Here is a 14,117-nt window from a genome sequence, read left to right as displayed (position 1 = left end):
TCTCAACACCTACATAGGGGAATCTCAGAACTGAGGATCTCTCTCTCTCTCTCCTCTCTCTCATGCACACACACAGTTGCACACATGCACACACATCATGACATGTATCCAAATTTAAAAACAAATGAATAAAGTCAATTTTACAATATATTAATCTTCTAGCCAAGCTAAGAAAAGCAAAATGAGAGCTGAGATGGAAGCAACTGAAATCCAAAGACTAAGCACTTGAGTTTCTGCCCCCTGGTGGTAGGGTGGGGAGTGGTAGCGAAGCTTAGAACTGGCTTGATATTTGTAATCAACAAAGGAGGAAATAAGTGAATTTGTCACAGCATGAGAAAATGCAAGAGAAACTGTAGCTAAAGATTTTTCCTCCAGGTCCCGCCAAGCCCAGGCAGTCTGACAGCCCACTTATAAAATAAACACACAGACGCTTATATTATTTACAAACTGTATGGCCATGGCAGGCTTCCTGCTAACTGTTCTTATAGCTTAAATTAATACATTTCTCCAAATTTATACCTTGCCACGTGGCTTGTGGCTTACCGGCATCTTCACATGCTGCTTGTCATGGTGGCGGCTGGCAGTGTCTCCTTCCGCCTTCCTGTTCTTTCTTTTCTCTCTCTGTTAGTCCTGCCTATACTTCCTGCCTAGCCACTGGCCAATCAGTGTTTTATTTATTGACCAATCAGAGCAATTTGACATACAGACCATCCCACAACATGAAACACTTGAGTAAATGTGGACCATCCATTAAGAGTGTACAAAGACTCCAAAATGGAGGGCTAGAAAAAAAAATCTGACCAATATACATGGGAAAATTATATCATATTATAGTAAGCTTTTAGGAGAATTCATGCTCAGACATACCTCGATTTTACACTGTGTAACAGGTTCCAAATTCACAAGGAAGGACTAAGTAAAATGGCCTCTTGGTATTGACCCCTGGATGGTTAGGTTATTACAAGGAAATGCAGATGTCAGAAAACCAGAAGTTGGAGGCAGGAATATGGTAGAAGAAATAGAACTTCAGAAAGCAAAAATGTCACCCCGAGACGGTGGTGCCTATAGTCATGTTTAAGAAGAGATCAGGGAATTTAAAAGCAAGATATGAGAAAATGAATGAATAATTTGAGAAATTATTGATATATTATTACCGAAAGAGATAAAGGGAAAAGAATAAGAAAGAGAAGCTGAGGTGAAAAGGTTATAAAAGCCACACAGCCCCGAGATTTTAGTTTCCAAGCAGAATGAACAATGCCATAAAAATCTCAACATTTCAAAATGATGTCATTCACCCGAATTTGTTGAAGAATGTTAATCAGAATCATCAGATTCATGGTAAAGAAGAATAAAATTTGGCAAATATAAGTCCAGAACTGGACATAAATGTCTGCAGTATGTTTAATAAACAGCTTTAATGTAAAAGAATTAGGGAAAAAGAAGAAACAAACCAACAGAGAAGGGTGTCACTTAGAAGGGAAAGGAGGTCTCAAAACCTGAGAAGAATGATGGACTATTTTAGAGTGGAAAAAAATAAAAAGAAAAGAACCTTTGAATTAAGTATTCTGGGGCAAGTTGAATTCAAGGATGGGGGAAGGGGAGACACTAGCATTTTCAGCTTAGGTTAGAGAGGACAAACCTTTTTTTTTTATATGGCATTAGTTGAGTAACATTTATTTATTTTTAATTTTTATTAAGAAATTTTCCATTCATTTTACATACCAACCACAGATCCCCCTCTATTCCCTCCTCCCACTCCCTAGCCTTCTCCCCCAACCCACCCCTACTCCCACCTCCTCCAAGGCAAGGTCTCCCACAGGGAGTCAGCAGAGCCTGGTTCATTCAGTTGAGGCATGACCAAGGCCCTCCCCCTTGCACCAAGGTTGCACAAGGTGTCCTACTATAGTTACTGGGTGGGTGAGTTCTGAACACAGCATTCCAGTGTCCTGAGTGATATAGAGAAGAACATTGATTACAGATACTACAAGATCATATGATAAATGTCATTGCATGTCATTTCAATGATCACAAACATTTTTAACAAAACTCTTCACTTATTTAAAGTCCATGAAGAGTTATACATTAAAAAGGAAATCATGGTCGTGTGGTCATTTAGTGAGCATGCCTTTAATTCTAGCACTTAGGAGGCAGAGGCAGGTGGATCTCTGTGAGTTCGAGCCCAGCCTGGTCTATACAGAGTGAGCAGCAGGAAAGCCAGGACTACACAGAGAAACCCTGTCTCAAAAAAATATATATATAATAATCAAGACATTGACACTAACATAGGATATAGATGAAAAATTAACACATCAAAAGCTTGAAACTAATTCATTTGTGTATATGTTATATATGTATATCATATGCAATGTATATCACATGTAATTATATATGTATGTGTGTAATATAGCACATAGTAGGTGGGATATTAAAAGAAGAGAATGAATTCAATAAATGATATATCAGTCAATCATATGAGAAAAGATAATTATAAAGCCTGCTTCATTGCTACTCAAAATTAATTTCAAATTGATAAAACTTCTTTTTTTTTTTTTTTTTTTTTTTTTTTTTTGGTTTTCGAGACAGGGTTTCTCTGCGTAGTTTTGCGCTTTCTGAGCTATTGGTACCAGCTGCCTCGAACTCACAGCGATCCGCTGCTCTGCTCCGAGTGCTGATTAAAGCGTGCGCACACGCCGCTCAAATTGATAAAACTTCTTAAAGCTAATGAAAATAGAAGATTATTTAGAAAACTCAAACAACTCCAACTAAGATTTTGGAAAGAATATTTCTAATAAAAATTAAACAAAGATATAAATTATTAAAAAATGAGTAATAAACATGACCGCTCCAATAGTAAAAACGTTTGAAAAACAAAGTTAACTTAAAGTGATACTCTGTTGACTGGAAAGTGACATTTGTCTCCCATAAAAACAGTGAAGATTACAGTCCCGAGTAGACAGGGCTCCTGCAATATCACAAAACAGATTCAGCCACAGAAATCATGAGGAGAGTGTGGGCATGAACATCAGAAATAAAGAAAAGTAGACAAGACTGTGATGACATAGTGTGTCCCCCAATGAATTGTGCACCCTAATACAGTTTGTCTGAGGATTAGTAGAAAAAGCCAGCCACTATATTAAAGATAGAAGTCAGGCAATGGTAGCACATGCCTTTAATCCTAGCATTTGGGAGGCAGAGATCCATCCATGAGTTTAAAGCCACACTGGGAACAGAGCCAGGCATGGTGACACACTCCTTTAATCCCAGCACTAACCATGGTGGTCTGGAGGTCTGTACAGACAGACAGGAAGTGATGTAGCTGGGTGGAGAGAGGAAGTGAGATGCAGAACAGAAAGGCATATCCATGTGGCTTTACAGGAAGTAGGTCTCTGGAAGCTGAGGAGTTAGTGAGGTAATGTTTGCTGTAGCTTGGCTTTTTTCTCTAGTCCTCAGATAAGCTTTATTAGGGTGCACAATATATTGGGGGACACTATATCACCACATTATATAATAAAAAAGCATATTCTACCTTAAAATAGCACCCTTAGTTACTATTAAAATAACCACAATGCATAAGTTCACCTTTCCTAAATGGAAATAGTGAGTCTGCAACCACCAAGTGCTTAAAATGAGAGCTCTAGTCAAACATAAATCATTCCAATCACTTTGTAATGAGGCAAAAATTATTTGTGTTTTATTTTTAATTTATTTTCAAATTACATTTTAGTTAGTACATATTGGTTGGTTTCATTACAACTTTTTAATATGTATACATCATAGTTCTTGGGTCATATTTGCCCACACACTGACCTCTTCTGTCCTCCCTACCCTCTTCTGGTTCACATTGTATCTCTAAGTAGTCCTCTTGTTTTATGACAGATGTGAATGTATTAGCTAATACATTGAAATCTAGATTCTACACATGAAATAAAATGTCATATGTTGTCTTGTTGCCTCATCTCTCTTTAGAACTCTTCAGTTTTACTTGTTCCCCCCTCTGCTTTCATGCTGTATCTGTATGTATACACACATATATATGTAAATATAGATGCTATATATGCAAGGAAACATGCAATAATTGTTTGGCTGTGTCTTTTATTTTTCTTAACATGATAGTCTCCATTTCCATCCATTTTTTTCTGTAAGCATTATTATTCATTCTTCTTTATAATTGTTAAAACACCATTAGGTATACAGCAAATATTCTTAAACTCATTCATATATTGATGTGTGTGTAGCCACTGTTCCATGGCTAAGCATAGTCAACAGTCAGTATGAACATACAAGGTTCTTTGTAAGGCACTAACTTAGATACCTTAGGGAATACACCAGGAATGACATAGCTGGGTCATATGGTATTTCTGTTTTTAATTATTTGAGGAGACATAATAGTGTTTTCCATAGTGGCTGCTCAAGTTTATATTCTCAATTTCTTTTGATTTTCCAGTTCTATTAAAATATAAGTTTCTGGATTTCCTTAGGATATGTTACAATGTTCCCCTTTTAAGTATTGATTTTATTGTGTTTTCTCTCTTTTCCAGGGTTAGTTTGAATTGGTGTTTATAATATTGTTTATATTTTTCAAAAATCAACTCTGGAATTCATTTCTCTGAAATTAGTTCAATTTCATTATTTCCCCGCACCCCCCCCGCCGATCTTTGCTGCCTCCTTAGGTTCCCAGTTTGAATTTTGTTTTCTTCAAGTTTTTCTGGGGGAAAAAACTTAAAATACTTCATTACAAATTTATTTGATATCTCTCTGATTCATAACTCTAAACTTTCCTCTTATGAACATCTTTGTTATATAAAAAAGCTTCTAATAAAATTTGCTTTTAGGCCGGGCGGTGGTGGCGCACGCCTTTAATCCCAGCACTCGGGAGGCAGAGTCAGGCGGATCTCTGTGAGTTCGAGCCAGCCTGGGCTACAAGTGAGTTCCAGGAAAGGTGCAAAGCTACACAGAGAAACCCTGTCTCGAAAAAACCAAAAAAAAAAAAAAATTTGCTTTTATTTTCTCATGATTCTAAGAACTTTAAATTTGCCCTCTCTAATTTCTTCAGGGTCCCACTCGACACTTGGTCGTGTATTATTCAACCACCAGATATTTGTATGGTTTCTGCTTGTGTAATTTCTCTTTGTATCCACTGCTACTTTGTTTCTACTGTGATGTAAGATACAAAAAAAATTCTTTCAACTCTTTGTATGTTTGAAGCTTTGCTTTGGGGCCTAAAATGTGGTCTACTTTTAGAAAAACAGTTCCAGTCTTTTTCAAGGCCATCAATACATGATATTTTCTATCTTTTAAATTTTAGCCACTGTGGTGGGGAAATGTGTAATAACATCATGCAGTGCCTTTAATTTGCACTTCACAGATGATCAAGATAATTGTATATAATATAAGTATATTGAGCCACAGAAGTCTCCTTTTATGAAATACATCTTTGGGTATTTTTATCCATAAAATCCATCTTTTTAATTAATTTGTAGTTTGTTACATACACTGGAGAGATTTTGTTGGTAAGTTTATTAGGAATGAATGTGTTAATGTCAACATGTGGGTTTTGTTGGGTATTTTGATTATGCTCACATCATGGTCTCTAGCATCAGGACTGTGTTTCTGCCACTGGTGGTAGCCAGGTGGCTGAATTTCTTGGCAAATGGTTCTTAATTATCTTCTGAGGTCCAAGTTTCAGGTCTTTCTGTGGAGATTCATTTCCCCTTTCTCTGTATGTTTTTTGACTGCTAACAGTTTTCACTTTTTATAAAATAAAATTTACCAATATTTTTGTTTTGTGGCTAGCAATGTTTTATGAAATCTTTTATAATTTATAAAGTATTTAATGTTTTAAGAACTCCTTATTTAAAATCTATACTGGTGCTCTTCCATGTTCTTCTCTCAACATGTTAATATTTTACCTTTCTCATCAGTCCATGTAAAATTAATTAATATGTATGAGTTGAAGCAAGTGGAAAAATGAATTATTTTTATTACAAATTATAGAGGAAACTCGTTACCCATTACATTGTAGTGTCTCTTTGTAGTAAATCAGATCACTACATGAGTGTCCTTTTCATCACGCAACTCCTTTCCAATAAATAACCTATTTCTCTATCAGGAGCACAGTGCCCATATCATGAGTATTTTTAAACTTTTGCATGAACTTTTAAGTTTTAGGATTACTTGAAAATTTCGAAGAAAATTCATGAAGGTGTGTATAGATGTTTTTATCACATAAATATATGGATAAAATACACTGCGTCTATTAGCAGTGTATAGTTTTTCGTCTAGCAGGGAGAACCCACAAAATTTTCCCCCATCCATGTTAACATGTCTGTTTATATTGCCATTATTCCAGTATTGTTTATGTATCCATTTTTAAGAAAGACTCTTATACCATAGATTTCTTAGTGGTCTGGCCCTTGCAATCTTTCAACTAATTTTAATTTTTCCCATAATTTTGTAAGTTTAAAACATAATTTTGAACTTATTATTGATTATAAATTATTCATTGCTGGAATACATAAATGCAATTGTTTCCATACATTGACTTTGTGTCCTATGGCTCTCTTACATTTATTTTCTAATATTAATTTCTTAACTTGAACACTTTTAGCTTTGCTTAAACGAACCATCATGTTGTCATTTAGTACACCACTTTCATTTCTTCCTTTCCAAACTACTAGTGGTTTACTTTCAATTTTTCTTGTGTAACTTGACTACATGTGACATTTAGAAAAAATGAGTTACTGTGATAGAAGTTTATAGTTTTTTTTTTTAATTTCAGGGAAATTTTAACTTTCAGCAATTAATATGATATTGTCTCACCATACTGACTGTCTCATCAGATTGAATGAGTTCCTTTCTTCTTCTTGCTTATTTGGAATTTTAAATTGTGCTTTTGTGTTCAACATCATTAACAATTTTTCTGCGATTGTTGAAATGATCTCCCTCTGTTAATACAACTGTCAGAAATGCCTGAGAGTTTACCTTATTCTAAGCCTAGACGTCACCTTGTCACTGTTTACAGACGGTAGATAATCGACCCTTTGAGTTCCAGAAAAGATGGTTTATTCTTCATAGCATAGCAATTACCAGAGGATCACTAGGTCTGGTACCTTGAGCTTCTGTTCAACAAGCAAATACCAAAATACACATTGATGTTCACTGAAAAGAGAGCAACCATTAGGCAAGATAACCTAGAGCTCATGTAACATGAACAGCAAGCATACCCACCATTTTCCCTAAAGTGAGATGGCATATTTATTACGCTGTAAAGAGAGGAAACATGCCGTTTTCTCTGGAGGGTTATACCATCATTACATTCTATGTAAGTATGTCTGGAATAGGTCTGTCATATGCAAGATATGCAGAGACATGAGAGAGTCATGGGGAATTCCTTTCCAGTAATTGTGAACCACACTGACTAATTTTAAAATGGAACAACATCACTCTTGCGTGTTCAGAACAAAGCCGCTTTTTTTTAGGTCTCATTTTTTTGTTATAATTAAGAAATTTTCTATTCATTTTACACACCAACCACAGATTCCCCCCTCCTACCTCTTCCCTTCCCCCAGCCTCATCCCTACCCACCCACCCCAGTTCCACCTCCTCCAAGTCAAGTTCTCCCATGGGGAGTCAGCAGAGTCTGGTACATTCAGCTGAGGCAGATCCAAGCCCATACCCCCCTGCACCAAGGCTGCAGCAAGGTGTCACTTAGGCACTGGGCCCCCAAAAGCCCACTGAATCCAATCAATGAGAGACAGGAGGGATTCTGTAAGCAAGGGACATCGAGATCATGATGGGAAAACGTACAGCGATGACCAGCCACACTAGTGGAAATTCATGAACTGTACCAATAGCTGTGGAGCCCCCATGATACTGGACTAGGCCCTCTGAATATGCGAGACAGTAGTTTAGTTAAACTGTTTTGGGGGAACCCCAGGCAGGGGGATCAGGATCCATCCCTGGTATCACTTCTTATTTCTACCTGTGGGATTTCTTTGCTAATATTTCATCCAGGATTTTTCTATCTATGTTGCATAAGAAGTTTTTCTAAAAATTTTACTAGCTTGAGATATTCTTGTTAGCTTTGAAATTAACTTTACATTGACCTTATATAATGTTTTATATGGCATCTCTCTTTTCTTACATCATAGATGATTTTCCATACAAATATTGAGTTGTTTGATACTATTTCATGAAAAGGTATTTAGATGAGGTTTTCTTTGGTAACTTTCAATCACTTTTAATGAGAGTCATGAATTTATGCAATTCTAGCTTATCTTCAATTAACTTGCATTCTTTAAAATGTGTACATTTCATTTAAACTATAAAACTCACCAATATAGTTTAAAATGATATGTATCTATAGACCATTTCCAAATTATGGAGTTGTAATTTGTGTGCAGGATTGTTGCCCAATTACTCAGTAAATGCACTGTTTTTCCTTCTTCGTGCACAGTGCATGCAAACTGCTGAGAATGGACTTCCTCAGAGATAAAATGAACGTAGCAAATGAACCATCTGTGAACCAAGGACTCTTATTGACATTGAGGTTCCTATAGTGTTAGAGTAGTAATGCTTTCGACAGTCAAAAGGACAACTGAAAGAAAGAAAGAAGAAAGAAAGAAAGAAAGAAAGAAAGAAAGAAAGAAAGAAAGAAAGAAAGAAAGAAAGAAAGAAGGACAAATCAACACAACTAATATGGGCTTCGTTTTGCCAAGTGCATAAGCACCAAGGAAACTGTTTTTCTTGTTCTTTTAGCACTGAAATATATGTAATTTGGGCCCCTACTGAATTGTAAAATTCTATAACTTATTCATTTCTGTAATAAGGACTGGAAAAAAGTAAATTGAGTTCCCAAGCAACAAAGCTTCCCGTAATGAAAAATTTCAAACTTTTAATTTGTCAACTAGCACTGTGCTTTTGTCTAGAAAATCAGGTTAGAGATGACACTGTGGTGGTACAGCTTCAGCTTAAAAGCGTTCCTTCTGGATGATGGATCCAAGGTATCTTAAGAAACTGAAATTAGCGATGGCACTAACTGGTTTGAAAACACTAATGGGCCTGGGAGAATAAAAAGATACACAGTAGAGTTGTGGGTTCAGCTCAGGGGTAAAGCATTGTGCTGGGCTTGACATCCAATACAGAGAAAAACAAAAGACAAAAAAAAAAAACCACAAAGCATTACCACTGCGTGGTCACAAGTCTTCTTCCCCTCAAAATCGTGGGCTGTACATGAGTGTGGGTAAAAATGGGTTTTGTACACCCAGAAATGCAAAGACACATAGTATCAAATAGAGAAAAATTAGTAGGGAATGTCCATGACCTTGTGTTGGGGTATGTAAAAATTACAGAGGCTTAAAACGAAAACTTGACTAATGACTAGTATTAATATAAACATATTCTTGTAGATGAAATGGCCAAAAAGAAAATCTCCAGATATTCATTGTGGTGTGAGATTCCAAGTACATTTAATGATCCTGAAAGCTAGCCAGCTCTTACAGACAATCTCCTTGTAATTCCTTCAGACTGTCCTTGACATTTCACTTGGTCACAGGTACATTTTATTTTGAGAGTTCTCATTTTCATAGTTTTTTGCTTCTCTCTCTCTCTCTCTCTCTCTCTCTCTCTCTCTCTCTCTCTCTCTCTCTCTGTGTGTGTGTGTGTGTGTCTTACCTCCTCCTTCCTCATTCTTCCTTCTTCTTTCCCCCTTCTTCACACCCAACTCTCCCTCTTCATTCTTTCTTTTTTTCTGTCTGCCTTTTCTTTCTTTTCTCCCTTCTTTTCTTTCTTTCTCTCTCTTTTCCCTTCCTCATTCCTTTCTCTCTTTATCCTTCCTTCCTTCTTTCTTTCTCTGTCTCTCTGTCTCTGTCTCTCTGTCTCTGTCTCTGTCTCTGTCTCTGTCTCTCTCTCTCTCTCTCCATGCTGGAAATTGAAACCAGGGTCTTACATATTCCAAGGGAAACCTCTACTACTTAGTTAAATTCTTGGCAGTAGTTATAACTTTCAATGTTCTTATTGGACTTCAGATTGACTTACCAAAAGCTATCATATGTGAAAGTTACATTAATTCATGTACTAATGGTTTTAATGATTAACAGCCATTATCTGTCACAAGGATTGACTTTGTTGAAGTATATATTTAAACTTTTAATGAACATTTCACTTTGTCCATAGTTTCCTTAATACTTGATACTGAGAGTTCTCTATAATTTTTGGAGATAAATCCTTTGATAGATGTTTGCATGCATTTTCTCTCAGTCTCTGGCTCTGACTTTTTAAAATAATATTTTTATTTAAATTTTGGGGAAATTTCATAGAAGTATTTTGATCATATTTACTCCTCCAACTCCTCCTAGTTCTATTCTATCTCCCTAAGCACCCAACTTCAATTCTTCTTCCTCCCTCTCCCCTTCTTCATCCTCCTCCTCTTCCTCTTTAATTCATTGGGTCCAATTTGTGTTACCTAAATACTTTAGGGTTCAAGGTCTGCTCTGGAGTGTGGTGGGCCTACCAGGTATTGCAAATGCTGTCTTTCTTTTGTTGATACTGTTCTATATTTGTATTAGTTGTTTCAGGATTTCATCTAATATATTTTTATTACAACCTCCTTTCCAGTCCTTCTTTTAACTCCTCCTAGATCCAGTCATACTGCCTTACCTTCAAACTTCCTGTCCTCTGTAGTGCAAATACTAATCTGTATTAATAATAAAATCCTGGAGCCAGATATTGGGGTAAATGCTGAAAGATCAGTAAAGGAACCAGACACTACAGAGACTTCTTAGCTCTATGGAATCCTCAGCCTGAAAAGGACTGAGCTCCTGTCTCCTCCAGCCATATATTCCTCTCTCCATTCAGTCATATCACTTCCTATCTCTGCCTCCCTAGTTCTGGGATTAAAGGCAGGGGATCCCAAGTGCTGAGGTCAAAGATGTGTGCCACCACTGCCTGCTCTGTTTCTTTTTTAGATTGGATCAATCTTATGTAGCCCAGGGTGGCCTTGAACCTCTGGTCTTCCTACTTCCTCCTCCCAAGTGCTGGGATTAAAGGTATGCATCATCACTGTGCCTGGCTTCTATAGCTAACTAGTGGGTTAGATCCACACTCTAATCTTCAAGAAAGCTTTATTTGTTAGATCACAAGCAAAATATCATCATAGTCCTCTTTACCTTTTCTTTGCTAAATCACTGAGTTCAGTTTGTGATGCCATCCACTGGAACCTGGTTGACCTACCTTGGGCCACACCCTTAATGAAAACTGATTCTTTCTTCCTGAGAAGTCATCAACTATCCATATGCCTCAGTTAGGGGTGAGATTTCAAGAACCCCTTTATCCCTCCATGCCAGAATATTGAGTGACTTTATCTGCTGCAGCTTCTTATGAGTCCATGAGTTCAAGGTCCTGTCATGCCAAGAAAATGCTGCTTCCCTGCAGTCCTGCCTGATATCTGGCTCTTACAATCTTTCTGCCTCATCATCTCCATGGTCCTGAGCCTTGGAGGAGAAGTGATACTGTCTTTCTTGATAGAGGATATTCTTAGAATAAAATCTAAAAGCATTACCAAACTAAAGATTATATTTACTCTTACAAGTTTTGTAAATTTAGGCTTAAGCTTTAGATTTATGTTCTAAGTAATAAAAGGAAGTTGCAGATACCTATGTTATGATTGCTTGCGGTTTTATTCTTTTGAGTGGTTTGAGGTGTTCCTAGTATCTCTTTCTGCTTGAATGATTTCCTTTAACTTTTCTTGTAGTGCAGCTCAGCTTGTGGTGAACTATTCATCACTTGTATGCTTAATAAGTCATTGTTTATATTTTGCTTCTGAATTTCTTTGGCCTGGGTTGAGAATTGAGAATTCTAATTGTCTTTCCTTTTATACATTACAGATAACTTCCAGTTTCTTCAATCTCTCTTGAGAAATTTAATGTTATCCTCATCTCTAGTCCCTTTCTGTTTATTTTATAGTTTATTTATTAAATTACTAAGCTTACCTGATTTTGTTTTGTTTTGTTTTCTCAAGACAGGGTTTCTCTGTGTCATTTTGGTCCCTGTCCTGGATCTCACTCTGTAGAACAGAGATCTGCCTGGCTCTGCCTCCTGAGTGCTGGGATTAAAGGCATGCTCCACCACCGCCCGGCTAGTTTACCTGATTTTTATGATGTCCTATGTGGAGTTTTCTTTATATTTTCAGTTTGGATTTTTGGTTCTTTGGATCTGTATGCTGATAATGCCCATTATTGTTTGAAACTTTTAACCTAGTCTTATTTTTAATGCTTCCAAAGTGTTCATAATTTCATTCTTTTAAGTCTTAGTTTGAGGATATTACAAAGATTAATGCCTAAAATTTCACTGCTACTGATGCACAACCCCATTATTCTCTGATCAAACACCCATAAATTCTGCAGTTCTGTGGTCATTGTGTGAAGTTGCTATGGGTACACTTCTCTTAAGTAGTTTTCTCTCAGGTAGCTTCCTCAAATGCCTCTGCTGATCTGAACTTACGTACTGACTAATCATAAAGCACACACTGTTTCCTTTCCCAAGAATTCCTTATTTCCTTGTCTAATATCTAATATCTCAGGATATAAATCATATATTTACCCATTAAATGCTTCAGAAATATCAAAAGTCCATTCTATATCAGCCTATCTAATTGAGAAACCTACCATATGCTTCTTAATGATACTATGCATTTATAGTTATACTGATGTAAATTCATCTTAGTTTGAAAATAAATCATCAGAGACAGATTTAATGCATAAAGATGTGCTAGATTCAAGGCTGTTATGTCCCTTTCTACTTTCAATCAATGTAGAAATAATTAGTGAAAAATTAAATCTTTGGATAGCATATACGAAAAAATACACCAAGGAGAACTTGCCCTTCACAGTATCTAGTTATAGTCCAAGAAGTTATGGATTTTGAGTAAAATGCACCTGTCATTTTAAAGTAATATTTTTATGAATTTCCAAAATAAATAATAATAATAATATTATGTAATACTTAATAATTTTGAGATAAGTTCTCACTACACAGTCCTGGCTGCCCAGGAACTCACTGTGTAGATTGGGATGACCTAAAACTTACATAGCCCTACTCCGACTCCAGAGTACTGGGATTAAAATCATGTATCACCATACCCAGAAATTGACTTAGTTTAAATTAAAAATTGCCGTGAGGGCTAGAGAGATGCTTTGGCAGTGAGAACTACTTGCTGCTCTGTCAGAGAACCTGAATGAGTGTGTTTCCCAGCACCCACTTTATAAGGCACCTATAATTCTAGCTCCTCTGGAATCCGTAGGCACCTCCACACAGTCATATAGACACACACAGGCATACAGTCATACACACACACACACACACACACACACACACACACACACACACACACACACACACAATTACAAGTAAAATGAATCACCTAAAGCTGTTTGATTTTACAGTTAAACAAGTTATAAGGATAAGGAGTATTAGTTTTATTTTAGTATATGTTTAAATAAAACAATTTAAAATAAAATTTTCTTGTTTTCTTAAAAACTGGGAAACTTGACTATAGTGATATTACAAACATTTAGGAAATTTTTCTTATAAGAGCTTAAAAACTTAAAAAGATGAAAATAGAGAACTAATGTTCCAAAATTACCTTCTGTTCTCTACACATGTACAGTACACAGAGGCACAGGTCACAATGCACATCTTACATGCAGACACAAATTCACATGATCACACATAGTCACATAATCATAGGTGAAATTTTATAATAAAGTATTTATCTTTGATTAAGAATCATTAGGAATCATGGTTTGCTTGCTTTTCATATTTCTATGAAAAAAAAATCTTTGTTAGTTTGCCAAAGCTTGCTGAGGTAGAAGATATTATAATCAATTTTATTTTTATTGATTTAATAATTGGATTTTTGCTTTGAGTGAAAGAAACCTGAAAAATGTTTCTGTTTTCAAGTTCCCTATGTTGTGCATAATGAGATTAGTTTCAAATACAAATGGCTCTTAATTCTTGCTTAATTTTCAAATTTTTTTTTTTTTTTTTTTTTTTGGTTTTTCGAGACAGGGTTTCTCTGTGTAGCTTTGCGCCTTTCCTGGGACTCACTTGGTAGCCCAGGC

This window comes from Peromyscus leucopus, chromosome 6 (assembly GCF_004664715.2).
Source record: "Peromyscus leucopus breed LL Stock chromosome 6, UCI_PerLeu_2.1, whole genome shotgun sequence".
Taxonomy (NCBI): Eukaryota; Metazoa; Chordata; class Mammalia; order Rodentia; family Cricetidae; genus Peromyscus; species Peromyscus leucopus.
This window is presented reverse-complemented; position numbering follows the sequence as displayed.